The sequence below is a fragment of the Callithrix jacchus genome, chromosome 2 (assembly GCF_049354715.1).
Source record: "Callithrix jacchus isolate 240 chromosome 2, calJac240_pri, whole genome shotgun sequence".
Taxonomy (NCBI): domain Eukaryota; kingdom Metazoa; phylum Chordata; class Mammalia; order Primates; family Cebidae; genus Callithrix; species Callithrix jacchus.
In genome coordinates, this window is record NC_133503.1 from 154,065,783 (window position 1) to 154,078,946 (window position 13,164).

The 13,164-nt window shown below is 43.1% G+C and overlaps 1 pseudogene; it reads left to right on the top strand.

The window, feature by feature from the left end:
* The first annotated feature begins 305 nt into the window (after nt 1-305).
* On the top strand, nt 306-1,720 carry LOC100397469 (heterogeneous nuclear ribonucleoprotein H2-like; annotated as a pseudogene).
* Nucleotides 1,721-13,164: the final 11,444 nt, after the last annotated feature.

Here is a 13,164-nt window from a genome sequence, read left to right on the forward strand (position 1 = left end):
GGGAGGGGAACATCACACACCAGGGCCTGGAGGGGTGAGGGGCAGGGAGAGGGATAGCAAGGGATTTCTGTGATGTAAATACTCCCACTATGGCCAATTTCGGTCTACCAGTGTGACTGCTGAGTTGGAAAGAGACGAACAGTAGTACACACCATTATGTAGTATTTCCACCATACAGATGCAACAGCCATAATCTCAGGAGCATAGATATTAATAAAGTGTAACAAAATAATTAAGAGGCGAGCCATTTCTTCTTAGCCCTGCCAAAGCCTGCTCTGTTTTGACACCAGACCGCGTAAAAGACAATGATGTTGGGGACCAAATGTGGAAAAGGATTCGTGGTAAAGGTCCAGGGCTTGCCCTGATCTTGCTCAGCCGATGAAGTGCAGCGGTTTTTTTCTGACTGTAAAATTCAAAATGAGGCTCAAGGTATTCATTTCATCTCCACCAGAGAAGGCAGACTGAGTGGCAAGTTTTTTGTTGAACTTGAATCAGAAGATGAAGTCAAATTGGCCCTGAAAAAAGAGAAACTATGGGACACAGTTGTTGAAGTATTCAAATCAAACAACGTTGAAATGGATGGGGTGTTGAAGCATACTGGTCCAAATAGTCCTGACATGCCCAGTGATGGCTTTGAACGGCTTAGAGGACTTCCCTTTGGATGCAACAAAGGAAGAAATTGTTCAGTTCTTCTCAGGGTTGGAAATCATGCCAAATAGGATAACGTTGCTGGTGGGCTTCCAGGGGAGGAGCACAGGGGAGGCCTTCATGCAGTTTGCTTCACAGGAAATAGCTGAAAAGGCTCCAAAGAAACACCAGGAAAGAATAGGGCACAGGCATATTGAAATCTTTAAGAGCAGCAGGGCTGAAGTTGGAACTCACTGTGAGCCACCATGAAAGCTTATGACCATGCAGTGGCCAGGTCCCATGACAGAGCTGGGTCTGGCAGAGGGTTTAACAGCATTGGCAGAGAAGCTGGCTTTGAGAGGATGAGGCATGGTGCTTATGGTGGAGGATATGAAACCTATGACCACTATAATGGCCATGGCTATGGATTTGGGTCAGATAGATTTAGAAGAGACCTCAATTATTGTTTTTCAGGAATGTCTGATCACAAATATGGGGATGGTGGCTCTACTTTCCAGAGCACAACGGAACACATGTGTGGATTACCTTACAGAGCTACTGAGAATGGCATTTGTAATTTTTTTTCACTGCTCAATCCTGTGAGGGTACACATTGAAATTGGTCCTGATGGCAGAGTAACTGGTGAAGCAGATGTTGAGTTTGCAACTCATGAAGATGCTGTGGCAGCTGTGTCAAAAGGCAAAGCAAATATGCAACACAGCTATGTACAACTCTTCTTGCATTCTACAGCAGGAGCCAGCGGTGGTGCTTACAGTAGCCAATGATGCGGGGCGTGGGCATGTGAAACCAGTCCAGTTACAGTGGCCTAGCCAGCCAGCAGCTGAGTGGTAGTTATGGAGGCGGGTATGAAGGCCGGAGCAGCATGAGTGATATGACCAAGTTTTATAGGAAAGCTCCTGCGATTTTCAACCAAACATTGCAAAGTAGCCACAGAGCAATGAACAGCAGCTACTACAGTAATGGAAGCCATGCATCTACAGGCATGAATGGAATGGGAGGGATGTCTAGCATGTCCAGTATGAGTGGTAGATGGGGAATATAATTGATCACTGATTCGTTTTTTTTTTAAGAGAAACCCAAAACTGGGTTTAACAGTTTCTGCAACACAAGCTTATGATTTATGCTTACTCTCTAAGTGGAAATTAGGATTGTTATGAAGACTGAAGGCTCAGTATTCTTGAACACAATACTCATCTAGGATGTAACAGTGAAGCTGAGTAAACTATGACTGTTAAACAAGTTCCAGCTTTGCTCAAGTTAGTTATATTATAGGATGTTCTTAAGCACTAAGTGTGTTGAGGTAAAAGCAGTTGAATTATGTTCAGTGTTGCCCTTTGCTGTGTTACATTGAGCACTGTAGATGCATGCTGAAAGACATTTGGTTTCCGCATGTTCTCACTCATAAGTGGGAGTTGAACAATGAGAACACATACAGGGAGGGGAACATCACACACTGGAGCCTGTCAGGGGGTGGGGGGCTAGGGGAGGGATAGCATTAGGAGAAATGACTAACGTAGATGACAGGGTGATGGATGCAGCCAACCACCATGGCAAGTGTACACCAACAAACCCACATGTTCTGCACATGTACCCCAGAACTTAAAGTACAATTTTAAAAAAGAATAAAAAAAAAGACACTTTTTTTTTTTTTTTTTTGGTAAAACTCAATATAGGAGCTGTGTCTGTCTATAATTAAAGTGAAACATTTTGGCATGTTTGTTAATTCCAGTTTTATTTAATAACCTGTAAGGCACATAAGTTTAAGCTTTTTTATAAGTTAATGGGAAAAATTTAAGATGCAATTCCAAGACTTTAGGATTTCAGTCTTGGTATTTGTATGAAATTCTGAGGCCTTGATTTCAATCTTTCTTTGTATTGTGATTTCCTTTTAGATATGTTGTGCTAAGTAAAACTTGTCAAAGAAATCCTCCTTTTTAAAAAAATTAAGAATAAATGAGTTTTGGGTACTTAGTACTTTTAAAAATACAATTCATTAAGTTATATAATTTTTATTAATGATCGTACTTCAACCTGTTCACTAAATTCCAGAAAATTTACCAATCAGCCCTTGTGAGTGGATATAAGCTGGCTCCAGGATACTGTAGCTTCCTGAGCCCCACACTCTCCTGGTTCTCCTCCTGCCTCACTGGTGTTTTTCCAGTCCCTTTACCTATGCTCTCCCTGACCTCTCTATGTTAGAGAGTGCCCCAAGGCTTAGACAGAAGGAATGGAGGGAGAAGAGGAAAGAGAAAGAGAGAGAGAGAGAAAATATACAAATGACTGTTTTTACTTTTGGCATATTTGTATTTTATGACATTTTGAAAAACACAACTTTACTGTTTAACTATAAATTACATAATCGATGTAGTGATATGGCATCTCAACCTGTGCTGTCCGATGCAGTATCGCTAGGCACAGGTGACTACTGAGCAACTGAAGTGTGACAAGTCCAATCTGAGATGTGCTGGAAATCCAATACATACCAGATTTTGAAGAGGAACACACACAAAAAAATGGAAAATTCATATTAATAATATTGATCATAATAAAAATAACATTTTGGGTTAAATGATATTATTATAATCTTTTTATTTTTTAAAATGAGGCTCACATTGTATATTTTTTTATATGGAATCTCACTCTGTCACCCTAGCTGGAGTGCAGTGGTGTGATCTTGGTTCACCGCAACCTCTGCCTCCAAGATTCAAGCGATTCTGCTGACTCAGCCTCCCAAGTAGCTGGAATTACAGGCGCTCACCACCATGCTGGGGTAAATTTTGTATTTTTAGTACAGACGGGGCTTCACCATGTGGCCAGGCTGGTCTTGAATTCCTGACCTCATGTGATCCAGCAGCCTCAGCCACCCAAAGTACTGGGATTACAGGCATGAGCCACCGCGCCCGGTCTCACACTGTGTTTCTATTGGATGTCGCAGCTCAAGATCTTCACTCCAGACTTGCCTCGACCTCTCTCCTTCCCTACTCTGCCCCGAACATCTTCAGCTGCACTGTACTACTTTTTGGTGTTAAGTCAAAGATTATGTTCCTGGCCCAGCTCAAATGGACATTGCAAATATATTACCATTTCTTTAAACTTCGGACTCCCTCCCTCTTCAATTTAATAATTATTAAATTATTGCAATTAATAATTATAGCAGGAACTAATTACACAGCAATCTGCCAATTAATTATAGCTCTATGAAAACTATAAGAATCACTGGCAGCCTTTTCGTCCAGGTTCCTCATGTGAACCACAAAACACAGAAAAAAATTTAAGTGACTATCCTATTTTACCAAGAATGGAACATAATTAATACTAATCTAGAGGTATAGAAGAGAAGTTCATTCCTATCACATACAATACGTATACAATGGATGCCTTTAGGACATCAAGCTTCTTGCACAGAGCCCTGGTTGGGAAAGACCAGTTGACGTGGAAATCCAAAAGGGCAGATGGAATTACTGAATGTTGAGCAACTAACTGCAAGATCCTTGAAATACATTTGTTGTCTTATAAGCAGACACCCTGATGGATAACACTCTCCGATTACTAAATTCTGGTTTGTTTAAAAAAAAAAAAAAAAAAACTTCTAGACTGTATAGTTATGCCTTCTGCAGTACTCAGCTCCAACTCTATACCTTCAAGAAGGAACAATCACATTTCCAGGGCTTGGGAGCTTAATAGGCTAATCACAAAATATGGTTGTATTAATTTAACAGGGAAAGCTGCGGTAAAATGCCCAAACCTCTGTGCACACAAGTTCATGTCCCTAAAAACAGCGATGTGAATAAGAAACTTTAAAATGCAGTTTCTGAAATCTCCTTTTCTGAAATACAATAGAATTACATAACAATTTTCCAAGGAAAATACTCACAAGCAGACTCCACAACATATCCATGCCAAGCACTAAAGCAGTACCGTACTTTCTGGAAACTCTACCAGCCTTTCAAGCATTCACCTCATTGATCTTCAAAAACATTTTTTTAAGACCATGAAGAGAAAGTATTATTTCCATTTCATCGTATAATTGAGCATAGCTCACATATCATTGTAATAAAGAGAAACCATGAAGAACCCATAGACACAGTCAGCAGTTGTTCACTTCTTTTTTCATTGTTTTATTATTAGCTGAAAACCAGTCCATTTGCTACAGAACTTGGCTATGCAAACTGTGGCCATGATCAGTCACATGGGCATTAACTAGAAACTTGTGGAGAAATGCAGATTTTGGCCAGACATGGTGGCTCATGCCTGTAACCCCAGAATTTTGGGAGGCTGAGGTGAGAGTATTCTTAGTGCCAGGAGTTTGAGATCACCTTGGGCAGCATGGTGAGACCCCATCTCTCCAAAAAAAAAAAAAAAAAACCACCAAAAAATTAAATAAAAAATTAGTCTGGGCGCAATGGCTCATGCCTGTAATCCCAGCACTTTGGGAGGCTGAGGCAGGTGGATCACTTGAAGTCAGGAGTTTGAGACCAGCCTGGTCAACATGGTGAAACCCCATCTCTATGAAAAATACAAAAATGAGCTGGGCATTGGCACATGCCTATATTCCCAGCTACTCAGAAGGCTGAGACACAAGAATCATTTGAATCTGGAAGGCAGAGGTTGCAGTGAGTGGAGATCATGCCACTGCACTCCAGTCTGGGTGACCGAGTGAGACTCCATCTCAAAAAAAAAAAATTTTTTTCAGCTGATACTGGTGGCATGCATCTGTAGTCTCAGTACTCAGGAGGCTGAGGAGGAAGGATCACTTGAGACCAGGAGTTTGAGGTTATGATTGTGCCACTGCACTCCAGTCTGGGCAACAGAGTAAGACCCTGTCTCGAAAAGAAAAATAAAGAAATAAAAAAGAAATGCAGCTCCCTAGGCTTTTTTGGACCTGCAACTCAATTCGGGGTTTTCCCTATGCCCAATCCTGCTCCCGCCCCTTCCCATTCACAGGCATTGAGAAACACACTGTGCCTCCAAAGCCCAAAAGTAAAGCAAGCACAGGAAATTGCCACAATACAAGAGGAAGTCTTCCATGCAGCTTGGCATTTGGCAATATATTAGGCCATAAATATTTGTTGAAATGGATAAATGTATAGACCAATCGCTGTGTCTTGCAAATCTCACAGCAATCTTTCATATCCAAATTCATATCTCTTCTACAGCCGTTTCCCAACATAAAAAATTCACTCTCACTTTTTATCAACATAAAAATCTGACTCACTCCCACTCTCAGAGATAGCACATAGTTGGTGACTTTCTCCAGTTGAAAATCTCTGACTTATTGAAGACAGAGTCAGTTCTCTGTATCCCATGAGACCAAGAAGATGTAGTTTAACATGACTGTGTAATTTGTTTTGGGAATGTAATAGGCTTTTTGGGTTTTGATTTTAAATAAAGAAATCTTTATTTTTGGTGAGTCACATTCAACCTCTGCCTCTTGTTAATCTATAGACAAGATGTACAACCTGCACAATTGTGTCCCTTGGAGCCTTACACTGAGAAGTTCCCTGAATTTCGTTTAATGCCTCACTATTGCTGTCTTGAAATTGTTTCTAAGCCCAAGCCCCTTATTTTCATTTTGCACTAAGCTCCAGAATTTCTACAGTCAGTCCTGTCCACAGGTTTGGTTCTTAATGAGGGGTGCTAATCAGAATCATCTAATTCCTTTCCCAAACACACATGGTAACCATCACTAAGATTCATCATTGCAGTTTGCTTTACTTGGTCTCTACTGTCAGATATATTTTCTGAGATTCCTAGGCTTCCTTCTCTGGTCACATCCTAGCTCTTCCTCAGCTTTCCTTCCTGGCATAAAGGGTGGAAGCTAAGCCCATGGCAGTGCATAGAATGTAACATAAGCACCTAGGGGATCCTGGCACAAGCAGTCAGCTACCATTTATTGGGCACCCACATATGAACATGCTAGTGCCACACAGTCCCTTCTCATGAAAGGCTCACAGTCTCAGCAGGATGTGAAACATAGTTACCAACAAATCTAAGTGAGCCAGTAGGGAAGCCTTCCCAGAGTGATGGGTCTCAAACAGAATTTCAGAAGAGGAAGAACCTGTGGCTCCACAGAGAGAGCATTTTGGGTAAAGGACTGACAGGTGCTACATCCCAGAGCACAATGGAGAAGGAATGTTTGAGGAGCAGAGGAGTGTTTTTGCCATGCCAGAGCAGTCAGCTTCTTGTGAGCTATGTTGCAAAGGCCCTCCCATAGCTCACGTGCTGGATGACTGGGTCCCATAAATCCGATGAAAATTAGGAACTATTGTGAACCTCAAAGAAAGGAACAACAGCATCAAAATGGTATTTGGGAAGGATAATTCACTGGGAATTCATCCTAGAAGCAGAACTCAGTATTCTTTCTTCAAATAGTTCTTGAAATTCATCTTCTTGTGACACTCCTTCACTTAATGAACATGGAATGAATCATGCTTACAATGGTACTGATGTGGTGCAGGTAGGCTCTTCAGTGGGCACTGAGCTAAGTACTTGGAAAGGCTGACTGTGATGAGAGTTCTACCAGTATGGTTGCCTCAGTGCAGTGCCAGGCTTTGCCATGTGTTAGTCCATTCTTGTATTGCTATAAAGAAATGCCAAGGCTGGGTAAAGAAAAGAGGTTTTATTGGCTCATGGTTCTGCAGGCTCTTGAGGAAGTATAGCAGCATCTGCTTCTGTGGAAGCCTCCTTGGCGAAGGCAGAGCAGGTGAGAGAGATAGCGAGGGGGAGGTGCCATACACTTAACTAGGTCTCATGAGAACTCAGTATTAGGAAGACAGCACAAAGCCATGAGGGATCCACCCCCATGATCCAAACACCTCCCACCAGGCTCCACCTCCAACACTGGGGATTAAATTTCAAAATGAGATTTAGGCAGGAGCAAATATCCAAACTATATCACCACATGGGAACTAAAGCATCTATTTCCCTGAACAACACAGAGCGCAAAAGCCACTTACCTACCTTCTCAGGAAAGGATGACAGAATCAATGCCAAAGATTATAAAAATCAAAACCCCTACCAGAAAGGGGCTTTGTCTCTGAGACTAACCACTGCATCTGACACAGATCGGCCCCAAAGCTGAGAAAAGGGATACATCATGGTATTAGTCCATTTTCACATTACTGTAAGATACTGCCTGAGACTGGGTAATTTATAAAGAAAAGAGGTATAATTCACTCACAGTTCCACATGGTTGGGGCATTAAAAAACTTATAATCACAGTGGAAGGTGAAGGGGAAGGCAGGCATGTTACATGGTGGCAGAAGAGAGCGTGCTAGAGGGACGGAGAAGAGTGCCACACTTTAAAACCATCAGCTGTCATGAGAACTCACTATCACGAGAACAGGGGAGAAACATGCCTGTCTCCCACCAGGCCCCTCCTCCAACATGTGGGTATTACAGTTTGAGATGAGATTTGGGTAGGAACAGAGCCAAAGCATATTGACACTAATAATTGCAATATTTTTTTTTGAGATGGAGTTTCCCTCGTTGCCCAGGCTGAAGTGCAATGGTGCAATCTTGGCTTTCTGCAACCTCTGCCTCCTCCCAGGTTTAACTGATTCTTCTGCCTCAGCCTTCCTGAGTAGCTGGGATGGCAGGCATGTGCCACCACATATGGTTAATTTGGTGTTTAACCAAAGAGATGGGGTTTCACCATGTTGGCCAGGCTGGTCTTGAACTCCCAACCTCAGGTGATTCACCTGCCTCAGCCTCTCAAAGTGCTGGGATTACAGGTGTGAGCCACCGCACCCAGCCAACTGCAATCTTTTCCTTCATTCCTTGGAAGTCTGCAGGATGTGTGGGGCAAAAGGGAAGAGTGAGTTAATTTGTTAAAAGTAAAGCCTGTCATAGAATGGAACATGAGAGCTGATTTAAAACATATGCTTACTCTGTATTTATTCTAAGGGTCCAAAGGAGCAGATAAAAATAAATCAAGGTCTAGGTCTAGGTAGTATGGAAGCACTGGATTCAAACACAGCCTGCACTGTCATTGGCATGCTTATTATAGTCTGCAACTGCAAATCAGTCCTGGCCAAGTAGAGCTAAAGCCAGAGAGCACAGGACTTACCTTGCAATTTATCAAAGAATCTTGGACAAATTAAAAGACATTTGACACAGATGGCCATTACATCTTGCCATATGGATAAACTAAAAAACCAAAAGATATGTATGCACACAGAAGGTATTCTGAAGATACTAAGAATATAAACATTAACCAAGTTGGGAAGAAGCTTTCTTTCTTGGCAGATTATGTGTACTCTTTTTTTATCGTTGTGTGCTGTGGTGGTTGTTTTGTGAGAAACAATTCTATAAGATTCTACATTAGGCCAGGTGTGGTGACTCCTGCCTATAATCCCAGCACTTTGGGAGGCTGAGGCAGGCGAATCATGAGGTCAAGAGATCCACACCATCCTGGACAACATGGTAAAACCCAGTCTCTACTAAAAATGCAAAAATTAGCCAGGCTTGGTGGCGCACACCTGTAGTCCCAGCTTCTCAGGAGGCCGAGGTAGAATAATCACTTGAACCTAGGAGGTGGAGGTTGCAGTGAGCCAAGATTGCACCACTGCGCTCCAGCCTGGCGACAGAGTAAGATTCCGTCTCAAAAAAAAAAAAAAAAAAAGATTCCACACTAACTACAATGAGGATGTATTTGTGCTCTGTTTTCCTAATATATTTATCTTGAAGACTACTTATAGTTGCATTTATGGAAAATATCTTGCTTATTCTACATCACAGAACGCTGAATTCAGACTTTGGCTTAGAATGTAGAAAACTGCAGGAGAATATCACTTTCACAGTAACGACAAAAGCTAGATCATATACACATGTAGTTTAGTGGCCTGTGTTCCTCTGAGTAGTCATGCCCCAAACAGGGTGACTATAGGGTACACTGAGGGTGGCCAGGTCTTGGGAACAGGGGCTCTCAGCCTTCACAAAGACTCCCTTCCCCAGGACAGCACAGCAGCAGCAAGGCTACTGGTTCCAAAAGCACTGCCTATGGAGGCTGAGAGCACCACATCTAACTTAGCGATAAGCAGTGTCGACAGGAAATTGATAACTGAAGAGTTTCCCCAGGCTTTGGTGGTGCTCATGACGCTGAAACCACAGCACAAGCGTTAAGCGTGTGTGACAAGGCGAGGGGTTCCCTGCTAATGACTGAGATAAAACTTCCAGCTATTCCAGCAGGAAGGGGACTGTCAGATTCAAGTTGAATTTTTAACGCTGTGATGTTATTACATTCAAGACATGTGGGACAGAATTCATACCCATACCCTTGTTTTACATTGTATATCATTCATGCAATAATTTGCATTCTGTGGTAGACCGCTTCTAAAATGTCTCCCACTTCGTGCTCTCTTGAGTGTAGGCTTAAACTAATGAGTCACTTCTAACAAACAGAGTACAGCAAAAGTAATGGAATGTCACTTCTGAGATCAGGTTAGGAGACTGGAATGTCAGTCCTTCTCACCCTACCTCCAGCTCTCTCGCTCGCTCGCCTGCTCTGATGAAGTCAGCTACCTTGCTGTAAACTGCACTGGAGAGAGGCACTTATGGCAAGGAACCCAAGGCAGCCTTTGGTCAACAGCTCACAAGAAACTGAGACCTTTAGTCCAATAACCCAAAGGAACTGAACCTTGCCAACAACTCCAAGTAAGCTTGGAAACAGATCCTTTCCCAGTTAAGCCCTGAGATGGTTGCATCCTAGGCAATACCTTGATTGTATCGTGTGAGAGACCTAGAACCAGACCACCCAGCTAAGCCATGCCCAGGTTCCTAATGCACAGAAAGGGGATCATATATCCTACATAATAATATATGTAGTTTTCTGCCACTTCGCTTTGGGGTAATTTGTTATGCAGCAATGGGTAACTAAAACAAATTTCAAGAAAGCAAAAAATAAGCAGAAGGTATTACTATACATCTATCTAAACATGCAGTCTATATCTAAAGTCTAGCCAGTGGTTCTTGAGCAGGGGTGCACATCAGAATAACCCAAGGCTAAGGGGAATGTTAGAAGGAAGAAACATAATGGAAAAGGTAAAGCAGGGTCACACAAAAGGAAGGTGAGTCCATTTCAGGGAGTCCAGTACCTGAGGCTCTGGTTCAGTCTTTGGCAGGGAGGGCTGTGAGGGCCACTATCCCAAAATTTGTTCTCCAAATCTTTTTTCTATAAAAGGGCTCTGGCTTGCCACATTTTTTACATAGTCCCTGAGAATCCTTTGGTTTCCTGCTCCTATTACCATTGGAATTTGGTTTGCAAATTGCATTGAAGACAAACAGTGCAGAGGTTCCCCACTGGAATGTCATCAGAATCTTATCCCCAGTCCTTGATCCTGGACAGGTTTAACAGTTGAATTTGGGGAAAATGGTTCCAACTGGATCCTGCTGAAGTCCACAGAACATTCCATGTTTAATTCATTTGTTCTGCTCTGGCAGAGCTTATGACAGTTCACAGCAGTCCCAACAAAGTGAAATGACCCATTTCATGTGTGAAGGGTTTTCCCAACTCCTTCCACTTCAAACCTGTCAGCTAGCTAAATGAGTGAAATTTCATTTTTAGTCATGTCACCTATTTCTCAAAATTCACAAGCAAGACTTCAAGCCATTCCCAGAAAGGCTTACCTTGATTTCAGATTCCAATAATCTCTGGAAAAAGTAGACATCAGTGAGGCGGAAAAAAGGATTTTTTTAGACTATGTTGACCTTTACAGAACAAGGGCCTTTGGTCAAAGAAAAAATAGAAAATAAACTATATCCTTCTCAGCTGGCAGAGTAAGAATTTACAGTCTTGGGAAGCTCACTGGAGCATGCTTGGAAGGCCTAAAATGGAGATGCCAAAGACACAAACTGCTAAACTCTAGATGTGATGTAGACACTGTTTATGATGTAAAAGAATATTGAATCTCATTAAACCTAAGACTTTTTGATGCTAGTACTTTCTTGACTTTACACAAGTATCAAAAACAGCTTTTATAGAACTAGGTCACTAACTGTTACCTGACACTACAATTGTAGGACATGAATTGTAAAATGCATCCTGCTTTCAGAGATGTTAAATGAGAGAAAATGTGCATCCTAGAATAGATGACAGTAGTTTTGGCCCTTGACAATAGAAGTGATTTCCTACTTGAGTCTGGTTCCTGCCCAAAAAACCTGTGTGATTTTTCAGGCCTGAGCATAGGCAATTACAAACACTTTCTCTGGAAGGCCTCACTGGTGAAAGCTGCTCTCTCCACATCATACTTAGTGGCACCGCCAATGCATTGCAGTCTCCGGAAGCCATTACAGTCCCCTGGCCTACCACGACCTTACACATAGCTACATTGCTGGCCCAGCTGCCTCCATTTAGAGGCATCCTTATGAGAAAAACTCAAAGGCTGAGGACAGATCCAAGATGACTGATTAGGAGCAGCTCAGGATTGTAGCTCCTAGTGAAAGCGGAGGGTGAGTGAACGCCACATTTCCAGACGGATTTTTATTGCCCACAGACCAGGAGACTCCCAGACAGAGGAGGCCCATGGGTCGCCAGCATGGCTGTTTTGGCTGGTGCCCCAGCGCAGTGGTTCTCCATACAAAATACCTGGGTCCGGGCACCATTTTAGCTGGTGATTGGAGCTCGGGGAAGACAGAGTCACCCATTCAACTGATAGAAAAGGGGACTGAAACAGAGAGCCAGGCCAGGAGATTCCCAGGCAAAAAAGCGCCATGATTCTCAGCGCAGCAGCTAGTGCAGTGGGTTGCCACATGGGAAATCACACAGATCCTGATGCCTTTTCAATGGTGACTGGAACACCTGGGAGACAAAAAATAAAAAAGGCTCTGAGGCAGGGAGCCAGGTGATCAGGCTTGGCTGGGCCCACCCTCACAAAAAAACAGCAATCAGAAATGCTCTAGATTGAGAGTTTCACAGCAAACACAGCTGAACCCAGGATGGTCCAGTTCTGTGGGGGAGGGGCAACCGCCATTACCAAGGCACTCCACCACTATGGAGGTAGTCAGTCATTGCTGAGGGAGCCCGCTGTTGCCAAGGCAGCCCACCATTACACAGGTGGGCCACCACTGCCGAGGCAGTTCTAACTATACCTGTATAAACAGGATTGCAGGGAAGTTCACATGGCAGTTGGGCAGAGCCCACAGCAGCTCAGCAAAGCCTCTGCAGGAAGACAGTGACTAGGCTGCCTACTTGCTGGGCAGGGAAGCCCTGAAAAAAGCCAGCAGCACAACAGAAACTCATAAACCCCTGCCCTAACTCCCTGGGACAGAGGACTGGGGCAGGGTGGGAGAGGGAGGGGCGTTTATGAGTTCAGCTGCAGCAGACTTAAACGTACCTGCCCAGCAACTCTGAATGAACAACGGAGCTCACAACTCATCACTATCTCCTCAAGCAGCTCCCTGACTCCCATATATCCAAAGAGTCACCTCATAAAGAAGAGCTAAGACTGACATCAGGCAGGTATCCTTCTGGGACAAAGATAGCAGAAGAAACTGGCAGCAACTCGTACTGTTCTGCAG